The sequence below is a fragment of the Falco naumanni genome, chromosome 5 (assembly GCF_017639655.2).
Source record: "Falco naumanni isolate bFalNau1 chromosome 5, bFalNau1.pat, whole genome shotgun sequence".
Lineage (NCBI taxonomy): Eukaryota > Metazoa > Chordata > Aves > Falconiformes > Falconidae > Falco > Falco naumanni.
This window is the reverse complement of record NC_054058.1, coordinates 60350490-60362679: the sequence shown is the minus strand read 5'-3', so window position 1 is coordinate 60362679 and position 12190 is coordinate 60350490.

Here is a 12190-nt window from a genome sequence, read left to right as displayed (position 1 = left end):
GTGCATGTCTAGCCCAATACATACAGGCGTTCAACCTGCTCCACCTCAGCTCTCATCTCAGAGATGTTAAATCTCTGCATTTTAAAGCAACGCAAGCATGCACTTGAAAAATGTCCAGCCAGCAGTCCACATCATTTTCAGGCCTGCCTTGTAAAACCCTGTATCACCTCCTTAGTTGAGCATCTAATTTGCAAAGTGCCATATTCTAGGCAATGCATTCTTTGATTTGCTCCTAGTTTTATTACATGCAAGCACAAAATGCATTTTCAGACAGTAAATATACAGTCTTCTCTTAGCTATACTTCTGTTATCCCATGGAATGAATAGTTATACGCTTCTTCAACAGAAGCTAGAACCGACAGTTCCCGATCTAGTTTTAAGCCACTGGAATAAGATATCTAGAGAAAAATACAGTTTATGGTAACATTTTCTCCTGCGTAAGAACTTGAATAAGGCCATTTCATCTGAACAGAGCACACAATCACCCCTCAAATAAGGCAGGTATATGCTGTATCATCATACTTGCATTAAAAAAAAAAAAAGAAAACCACCAAACCCAAAACTACAACCAAACAACTCACACCAGCAAAACCAGATTTTCTGTAGGCAGAAGAGGGGAGGAGGGTGATAAAAGTTACCGCTCTCTGAAGAAAACTGGAACACAGAAATGCTTAATCAGTCTTAGTTAAAGTTTGAAAAGGAAAATGCTATAGCTTTAGTTCCCATGGACTGCATTTTTCATCCACTTTCTTATTTCCAGGAAGGTTGGTTGGACTCTTTCTTCAGACTTCACAGACAGTCATATCAAAGTTTTTCTAACCATAACAATAGCTTTCCCGTTCATCCTAATTCACCAGGATGTTTATGCATACCCATGGCACAAGGAAGAGTGAAGGAATATTTGACTGATATGTGCATCCATGTGGGGGAAAAGGCAATTTCTGAAAACTAAGGCAACCAGCCTTCAGCTATCATGGATACAACTGCTATATCTTCTGTTAAAAAAAAAATCCTCCCACTTTATTCCTAAAGAGGCACTGAACAGCTATGAAATACCTTCACTTTCTATAACAAGAAAAGAAAACAGGCCAGTGCAATAGCCAGTGACACAGAAGACTAAGTATTACATTGCTTTATTGTATTACCACAGCTATTCCTATGCCATTTGCAAGAACATTGGGGAATTACAGCTTCAGCTCCTCCCTTGTCATTTACTCCCTCTCATACCCACACCCTGCTCTGAAAGAGATTATAATTTCCTGGATTATAAAATGGCAATCTAAGTAATTTCCACATGTTTCAGTGGAGCTTAGTAAAACACAAAACTACATAACATGAGAGAAAAAGAGAATAGCATGGAGACAGGACTAAGTAATGGTCTTCTATTCTCTCCCTTTTTCATACTCCAGAAATATATGAGACCAAAAATCATCTCACTCCATATCCTTACAAAAGACCCAATGGAGCTGTCACTATTAGTGTCAACTAGAGCTGCCTTCAGCTGCCCCACGATGTGTGAGAGCTAACCAAATCCCTCTTTGCCCTGTGTTTAGGGGTGAGATACCTTCCCAAACCACTTGCATTCAGTACATTTCACATGCACCTGAAAACTTGACCCAAATACTTGCATTTTCATTGTACGTCTTAATAAAAACTACGCATATTTAAGCCTTGCCGGGTCTTTATACAAGCTGAATACATTCTTAGATACTTTTTTTCTCTACATATGACTATTACCATACCATACTTTTAAGCAATAGAATTACATACAGATGTCATGTTCTTTATCACAACTGAATTTGATCTCTGTTGTGATATTTTAATAGCAAGGTAAAAACCATCATACACATAATAGCAGCCTGAGCAGAGTTTAAAAATAAGCCTTCTCTTCAAAAGTAATAATAGCTGCACATTCTCTTCTCTGCTGCTGCTTTAGGTAATGACTTTATTTGGGTATCAACTGTCAGATTCATGGAAACATTTTGAAGAGTGAGAATGTTGAAATACCTTCTATAACAGTGATCACAACAGCCATGAAGATGACAGCAAATGACTTTTCAATAGAAGCACAAGACAGAAAAAGACATTTCATAAATGTTCATCATGTATTACCTGCATAACTCACCCCTCCTAGGTAAAGGTTTCTATCCATTTGATTTCATTATTTACAAGAAATAAAATGTAGTTGATGTGAGGTTTCATACACAAACTTTCTCCATTTTTAAGGTGTCACTGCAATATTAAAGTGGGGTCTGGCAGTGAACTGTAGCTATGATTCTTTCCACTCATTTATTATGGAATTTCAAAGATGGTAATGATTGAAGTATCATTTTGTATGTGCAATGCTAACTATGTTTATCATGTATTTCAGAACAGTAAGGAAGTTCAGTACTTTTAAAAAACTGCTCAAATTATTACTAAGAAAGTTTGAGAAATACACCATCAGAAGAATGCCATTACCACTAAAAATGATAAAAAAGGTTTGTTGTATTTTAACAAATTCAGTATGACTTAAAAAAGCATAAAACACCATTTCCACTTCTCCGATCCAACGTGTTTTCTGACAGGATGTAATGAGTTGATAAAATTATTTCTGGAGATATCACAGGATTTATTTAGAGAATCCAGAAAATTATTTTTACCAATTCCTCACAAATATTTACCTACTGCCCCCTGCTCTTCCCTCCTTTGCCCATATCACAGGGATCACTGAAAGGCATCTCATTAGAGTTTCCCACTGTCACAGGAAGCCTTACGTGTCTCCTTCAAATTAAAGATGTTCACTCTGAATTCCCCACTAATCTCATTATGGTTCCTCATATGCATGAGGTGGGAATGGGCTTTGCTCAGTATACACTAAAGCACAGCTAACCTCACACTCAATGTGTCATGTGTATTAAAGTTTCCTTATAAACTAACTTGTTTGATGCCTTCCATTTATAAACAGTTTCTGGGATGTTTTCGCACCCATAGATTTTACTTGCACAGCAAGGCCCACACTCAAGTAGCATAGAAGAAGGAAATGCAATCTGAACTCAGTCAGTGTCATGAGGGGTGACCAGTATTTACAATGCGATGTAATGTCCTGATGATGTGCAGTAATAGCCAATCTCTGCTTGCATACATAGTACACATCATCACCTCAATGAGGGAAGAAACACATAAAAGAATCACCTCCACAAAACCTTGAAAAATACTAATTTTCACATACTCTAATGTTGAGAGTATAAGCAGAACAAAAAAATATATTTTTATGGTAAAGAGTAATCTCCTTTTAACAGCTCTTACATGACAAAATTATAATTAACTACAGAGAAAATTTGCTAGGAAAGCCAGCTAGAACTGGCTTTTTAGACACAATCACAAAGCAGTTACGTAAAATCCCTAAAAGTATGAAAATTACACTTCAGTGATAGGAAAGTGTAGAGGCTCTGGCAGTAACAGGAGAAACCATAAACACACATTTTTTTTCCAGAGAGACTAATATGCTCCTATGCTTAAGTTTGGCAACAGCAGCCTTTCCCTTCCAACAAACACTGTGGAAGTGAGATGTGAAATGACCATGACCAGCAAGAAAAACCTAAGGATTGGCAAGGTCCCATTAAAGCTTCTGAAAAATAAGGGAAAGCAGCACCCGGGCATTTAAAAAAATCCCATTCCTAGGTTCTCACCAGGTTGTTTGGACTCCTGTTCTGGACCCACCTGCATTACTTTGGAGCACCTGTTAAGAGTCCAGCCATCACCTCTGCTTCTGAGACCAAGGCCATCTTTCACAAGATTCTCATAAGACTTTTTCCTATCCCAAGTATGTGTAAATGGACTCACAACTGCGTAATTCTGAGGAAAATTAAAAATGCTGCTTCCCAGAGGTGAAGATCTCTATCACAATTTGTTGGTGATCCACAGCACATCCCAAATAACTTCACCTTGCAACTTTATATTGAGGTTTCACTTACAATTCTTATTTCCTGGCTTTTTTAAATTTTATGTTAATTAAGTTTAAATTAATTAGAAATTTTTTTTTCTTTTTTTTTTTTTGCTGTACAGAAGAGGGGGTTTGGTTGCAGGGGGAGGGAGGGGGTTAAGGATAATCTTTACCAACTTCTTTTTTTAATTCCTTTCAAATGTCACCATGAAGAAAGGAACCAGATTTTTATAAAGGCAAAAAAAGGCAAATATTTTCATTTTCTATCAGATGCATGTAGTTTTAATAAGCACATTCCTTTATAGAACATCAACCAGAATGAATAATTATTCCCTTCTCATTTGACAAAACTCAAATGGTTGGCTTGCTTATATATATATATGAGATTTTATTTTTTTGTGTAGGGACATAAATCTCCCATATTTCCCTTGCACCCAAGTGACAAATCTCTTTGCTTTATTTCACTGTGTCTGGGAGCTCTGAATTCTATTTATACACAGGAATAAAAAAAACCTGTTCTTCATTTCCCACCCAAAGGTCTTGACAGATCTCCATTACAGCTTTTCTTCTGAAAAACAGGATGCCTTTTATCTTCTCTTATCCTTTCTCATGTTCCCAAGTATCAGTCTTTATATAACATCATGTATTTTCACTCAGCTGTATTCCATTAACCATTATGAACATCTCTATATACATGTCCACAATGCTGAGACAGCATTCGCTGCAAAACTGAGACAATGGAGAATTACACTTTTAGTTACAGTCTGGTGGTTATGATGTGGATACTTTCCTCAGCAAGGGAAACAGGATAAGAAGTATATATGAAGACAGAACAGAGGGCAGAGACAAGTAGGGGAAAGCATGTTTTAGGCTAAATCATAGGATTATAAAAAGACTTAGACTGGAAAGGACCTCTGGAGGCCATCTAGTCCAACCCCCTGCACAAAGCAAGGCTAACTTCAAAGTCAGACAAGCCTGCTCGGATCCTGCCAAGTTTTGTTCTGATGGCCTCCGAGGGCACCCCAACCTCCCCAGGCCAGCTGCTCCAGACTCAGACATGGTGGTGCCCCACAGCAGCCTCCAGCTCCTGAGGAGCAGAATGACAGTAACTGAAGAGAGCACCTGAGGAGCGCAATGATGTCAGGAGACTCTACATTCTAAATTTACGTGATTGATGGTTGTGGAAGTTACAGGTGGCAAGTACAATGCCTACAAGATTGTTTAACATCCAAGTGAAGCAGAAGCAGAAGAGTAAAACTAGATACCCAAAGAAATCATTTTGTATGACCTTGTGATCAAAATACTGAAGTGTAGTGATATTCTGTGCTATTCCTATATTGTAGCCACTCCTCAGCGGCTCTTGTAAATCTAAAATCATCAACCAACCCTCCCCATCTTTTGTAGCAGGAAAACACCTTAATTCTTAAATTGAGGATTAGTAAGAACGTGCAGAGTGCTGACTGACCACTGCTGGTGCAGTCTTATGTAGGAGAAATCAGAGGAGCTATGTAGGAGACTTCACATGTCTGTAACATTCACTACTCTAGTCCTTCCCATACTGTTATTAAAAAAAAAAGAAAAATGACCTACCTGTGTTCATGGTAAAGTCTGTGGACCCTATAATGGCTTTTCTGCAGCAGCCAGCCTTACAGGGAGTTTTTTCAAAGGCTCCCTTAAAATTTCTGACTACTGGAATCATTGCTAATAGAACTATGTGAAATTGCCACCACTGTGACCTGCAAGTACCTAGATTGACAGAATGGACTGTCATCTCATATGATAATAGTTAGGTCCTTGATAATTTCCCCAGTGTTTATTCACACAAAGAAAATGTACTCCTGTGACCTTTGCTTCCTAAAATTAAGCAGGATAATTGGAGAAATTATTCTATAATTGAAACCCACAGCATGATTATTGGCAGCACAACTCCAGAGATTTTTACCTTTAATCCACACCTCATAAAATCTGTAATGAACATTACAATTAAATACAGCAGGCAGTAATAATAATAATATGGTGCTGCTGAAGAAGGCCAGTAATGTTATTCGGTGCTGTCAGTGCCATAAACAGAATGCACAAGAGAATAATCTGATAATAATGAATTCATGACTAGTATTCATGTTTTCAAACTTCCTTTCAATGAATATTTTGTGTAATAATAAAAAAAGAAAAGACTGAGTTACCAGTTCTTATTTGAACATCAGTAGACAAAAAGGACAAGTGGGACATTTGTAGCATATATAATGCAACTGCCACTACTGTATTAGAAATTAATCAAACATGCTCCTGAGGAAAAAAAAAAAGTTATGCTTGTTGAACATTTTTTCTTGTTTACTTTCCCTTGTGTATTGTAGACAAGAGAATAGGAGACTGCAGGTAAATGCATCAGCCCTCTATCGTCTCCCACCACCACCATCACCACCTCAAATGTAATTAACTGTTTTATTTTTTTCAAACCTAAGCTTATCTACCCCTACACACAGCTTTCTAATTTGAACTTTCAAACACCTTTTATTTGTTCCTGTTTAGCCATGCCAGTTATGTAAGAAGAAAATCAGAAAATCCATTCCAGGGCAAAATTAGGAAAGAGAAAATGTTGCTTCCTGACCTGAATTTTAAGTGCATTTCTAGAGAAATAAATAAAGCAGCAACAAAATACAATTTGAATTGACTTTTCATTAATAACGTATGGTACCTATATGTACTTATGTCACTACCATTTGCAGTATTTTTGTACTGACTTGAACTAGATGAAATATGTTTGGTCTATGCACTCAAATATGGAATCTCTGCATGAGCCTGACAGAGCCATGACCTTTCAGGCAGTCTGGACTACAACTTTTCTTACACTCAGCACCCCAAAGAAAATGAAAAGGGCTCAGAGTCTCCCATGCTGGGTTTTATTAGAATATAAGCTAGGGCCTTTTAAACCAGAGGCGACTCCTCTGTGGTGGTAAAACAGGGTAACAGTTAAGAGACCTGCAGACCCATCTCCCTCTGCTCAGCCTGCCTTTTCTGAAAGGATCCCTTTGTTCATGCTTTCACCCCCTCTGATGCTTCTTGCCCCCGCCTCTCCCCAGACTCTCTGGAAACCCAAAAGGACCGTGTAGCAAGTCTGTGTTTTCTCCTTGCTGTTCCCAGGAATTACTATCCTCCTGCGCATTCGCTTCCCCCGCCATGGGATCAAGCAGTCACCCTCCTTCCAGAGCCTTCACCAAACCCAACACACAGCAGGCAGGGCAAGGCGAACGGGCAGCTGCCTTGTCCCCTGCAGCCCCACCACAGGCGAGAGAGCAAACAAAGAAATTAAATAACTGTATAGCCCATGACAGTTTAATAGAGATTTATTCCTTTACGAGTGAATGATTTAAATAAGACTAGAGGACTTTAGAGTTAATATATTGCCCTGACATTCATTGCCAGTTGTTTGGTTGTTTTTTTTTAAAGGCCTATCCTCTTTACTATCAATCTGCAATCCCCCCCACATGCAAGCACCCTCCCAAACAGCTCACAAAGCCTGAGTTCAGCAGGCAGCCAAGCCAAGTAATTTGCATTTATTCTTTCATCAAATTTTACAGGGCAGTTAAATCTATTAGAGATTACCAAGGAGATTACCAAGAGATACACACTGTTAGAAGTATATCAAGTATTTCCAAAGCTCACAAGCACAGAAAAATAAAACAAAACACGCCAACACATTTTAAAATGGTAGAACTAAGTGACACAAAAATACCAGAAACAAACAATCCTCTGTCAGCAGAAAAACAGGCACAGGCTATTCTTACGGTTTTTAAGCCTACATTAGTGCTGGTGATCTGAGGGAATTGGCACACTTTGCTGTTGGTGCGCTACCTAAACAGCAGCACACATGGATTCAGCCTGGGGAATATCCATAGCCCAGTACACAAAATAAGCAATGAAGTCCCACACTGACTCAATCCCATATGTGAGGCCCATCATTTTTTCCCTGTCCTTTTCCATGCCCTAGCTAATAAACAAACAAGTAATTCATGAGCCACCATATTTCAAGATATATTTAACATGCCCATTCCCATATCTGCTTTTGCTAGATTCTCTTCTCTCTTCGCCCCCGCCCCCCCCCCCCCCGCCCTCCCAATCCTCTTCTCTCTTTTTCTTCAAAGGGTTTCTTGCTTAATCTCTGCGTAGCAAGGCACATCTGGTTCAGCTGCTTGGCAAGTTCACAGGGTAGACCTTCATATAGATTCAAGCTACCCCTTGTAAAAAGGAAGAGTGGTATATTATAGACTTAAAGTTCTCTACAAAAAAGCCACAAGAATCTCAATAGTCTGATCTTGCCCAGTATCTCCAAAGCTCCCTGCCTAAAATTTCAATTTGCAGGAAATAAGGATGTGGATAGTAGCCAGCTGACGTATATTGTTACAATTATGTGCTAAAATCTGGATTCAATTTCCAGATCTGATACCAGTTTCCTCTGTGATTTTCCACAAGCCTCCATTTCTATCTCCAGGTCTGTACACTTAAGATATCAGTATTCCCCTGCATCCTGCAGAGATTCCAGATAAGCTTTCTGAAGGGCTATGCTATGACAGAGAAAAAAACATTATTAAAAAAAAAAATCTCTGCAAAAAAAACCAAAACAAGGATTACCATAAATAAAGAGTAGTTTTCTTAAAGTTGTTGATATGATACTAAAGCTGTAGGAGATGTCTGCAAGAAAACACAAAACAATAACAACAAAAAAAGCCTCCGAATCACAGTATTTGCAGCGATGAGAAAACACTGGACGGTATCATCATTTTCAGACCACGAGCTTCCACCCTTCATACACAAAATTGAACATGGTCTACTCTGAACAGGAGCAAACTCTTAGAGAAGTCTAATATGCAATAGAAAACTTTACATTTAAAGATTCAACATCAATTGATTTAAAAAGATTGTCTTTAAGACCGGATTTTAACAGCTGCACATACGCAAGTTAGAAAGTTCAAAGTCATCTTCAAGTGTGAAGTCACCTTAAAGAACACCTGTTAATCAAAACTTACGAGATACCCAGATGATAAAAAGATGACTCCAGATCTCTACAAAGCACAATACGTTCCTATTTGTTAATAAAACAAAATAATGCTTGCATATCAGTGACAGCCAGGCTTTCTGTTTGATTGCCCTGTTTTCTTTGAGAAGAAGGGTATTACAATTTCCCCTGTTTTTAGAGAACAGTACCATTACCTGCAACTAGAAGTGGTAAGGCTAGCAATACCTAATGGCAGAGTACTGCATTTATGTGGCGCTAAACATTCACTGTTTTACTGATGCTTTGAAATCTAAATTAATTTTTCTTAAGAAAATTACTTCTACCATCTGTACAGGATAAAACTAATCTTACCCCACAATTATTTTTAACTCTTAAAATATGAAACCAAATTAAAAAAAGAAATTAAATATCAAAGTGTGAAACTAATAAATTGGGCTTTAAATTCATAGCAGCAAAAAAAAAAGAGAACCTCTGCACAAGTCCAGTGTGTGCACTTCATAGTTTTTTTCCAAGCTTAATTCTAAGTAATTTCATTATATGTAATATTTTTCCCCTCAATACTAAAGCTATGAATCTTGCGAATGATTTTAGCACTGTTATCACTATCAGTTCATTTGAAATCAGGTTTGCACATGGCTTCTGATTGCTAGCATCCATTTACAAGTTTAAAATCAATGAAACCTATTAGCGTGTTCCCTATGATGCACTCTAATTTTTATAGTAATGTATTATTAATGCAATCATCTCAACAAGCCTTATACCATATAAAGAGGAAATCTTGGAAGGATTCAAGCTACAGAAATTTAATAAGCTAAGATACTGTACTGTATATTATTTTAAGATTAAAAGGTACATAATTTGGTGAATATTCACTGTAACATATAATTGACTTACTCTAGCAGAAATGTGAGTAAAGATGACAGAAAATTAGAAAAGAAAGAAACTGACAAAATCTGAACCTGATGCAATCTATGTAAATAGATTATTCCATGTGAACAGATCATCAGATTTCATTGTTATGGGACTTCCATGCTGGAACAAAAGTAGTCCTTCTCCAAAGCCAAGCATGTACAGTACATATATTAGATACCCAGGTTGTCACTTGTTACCTGTATTTGACAACAGGCAATTACTTTTTCCAGAAAAATGTAAGGTTGGTTGCTGATGAAATGCCCTTAATGGACTCATTGCCTTAAAAAACAAACAAACAAACAAAAAAAAAAACACAAAAAAAACCAATCAAAAATCCCCAAGGAAATAATTTTTAATTCAAAAGATTTTTTTCCATAAGGCAGGGAACCAAGTACTGAGTGTCACTCAAACCATAGTGATGGAATCCCACAAATCGGTATTTGAAAGTTTGCTTAGTGCTAAGGTATTGGTCCAAAACTTTGTGCCTTGAAAATTAAGCTCATTGCAGTAATTTGTCTGCCAGAATTTGAGACACTCTCCTATTTCTTCTTAGCCTATCAAAACAGGCTTCTGTTAAAATCAGCCAACTGAAAACCAGATTTCATTACTTTTTCTTATTTGCTTATGGATGCCTCTTCCAACTATTACAGACTCAGGTCTTCCCATCACACTGCAGAGATCGTTTTCCAGCTATATCCCTCATATAGCCTATGTTCAATGAATGATCACCTTTAATCTAATTTTAAATAAAGGTCAAAATTTTATATTCTCTAGAGTAAGCAGGGCTGCAGAAAATGAAATTAAGGCATGTGATACATTAATGCTCCAGACACCAAATCATTCTTAAGCTGGGTTTTCACCATTAGAATTAATTAGCTTTAGAGTTTTATATGCCATTGCTGGTTAAACTTGGTGTTAATTGGCTTCAGTTCAACAAGCGGGACCCCTTTGGAAACGTCAGTTTATGAAATACAGTTGTTTACCATATCACTGGAGCAGTAAGAAGGGCACACGACTGGATACCTGTAGCACAGAAAGCAAATGCTATTTCATGCTTCACGGCACCAACTAATCATAGCAGAGGCCGTGACAGATCCGCTCACGTGCTGCATCACATCCCTGGACTGGTATATTGCAGGAGATGTTACCCTCACTCCAGGTCAGTAACAGAGCACACAATCCTGGCAATTTAAACACATGCTTAGAGATGACAGTGTGCTCAACCTAGCTAAAGCCTGTGCATAGAAGTTCTGTAACGGAACCCAGATGGGATTGTTGAGGATCCAGGGCAGCCACCCTGATGGTTCACATCCTATAGATCAGCTCACAATCCCTTCACTCCTAAGCGTGGCTGAAGAGCTGCAGTTTGGCACGTTGGGGCTGACAGGACAAGATCTACCACTCCAGAGTCTGAGGACCCTCACCTTTCTTCAGGGTCACTAGGAAACAAGCATGATCAACAGCAGGCAATAAAATGCTTACAGAGAAACCAATGCTCAAAAAACCCCAGACATACCTTACTCAAACAGCTGTAGCTACACCCAAAATTATAGAAATCTCACCTCACAAAAGCTCTGAATACAAAATTCCCTCCATGAAGAAGAGAAAGAACGTTGTGATCAATAAAGGCACATGCTGTTTTCTGTTAGCTTGAAAGGTGGGCTGAGGCATGTAAGACAATGCCCCGTACAACCTCTAGCTCATGCTGCCCAGGACTGCCATAGATCAGGAAATACTATGTTTTTAGAAAACCAACCATACGATGTTGATATTTCTTGAAAGTCAGACTCAGCATACGTTGCCCAGTGCTGCCAACCCTATGTTTTTTCCTAAAACCCAGAATCTGCGATGGGTTTTAGCCAATCTCATAGACACTCAGAAAATTATACGTATGGAAGCGAAAGCTCCTACATCATCTTGTAGGCTATGAACACAGGTTCGTTGATACGTGTTAACCACCAGACACGATGCATGCAAGGGCTGAAGAACAGTACATCCAAATACACAATCTGCATTGTTTGGGGGGCAAAAGCCAATAGCAAATGTTCATGGAATAAAGATCAGTGCAAGCATAAGGCAATCCAATGCACCCTGCCAGCTTCAAATAGCCTTCAACTTTATGAGACTCCTGAGACTAGGGTTACATTTGAATCAGTGTATCAGTATCTATTGTAAGCTTCTATTAGTATGCCTAAACCCCCTTGATGGCATTTATGCTTCTGATCTGCTCACCATTCTGGGGCAACTAATTATACAAGCACTGATGCATAAAAGCTCAGAATAAAAATCACAGATTTTGGTTCAACAGTGTAGCTTTGAGCATCATGTGATATTCAGAC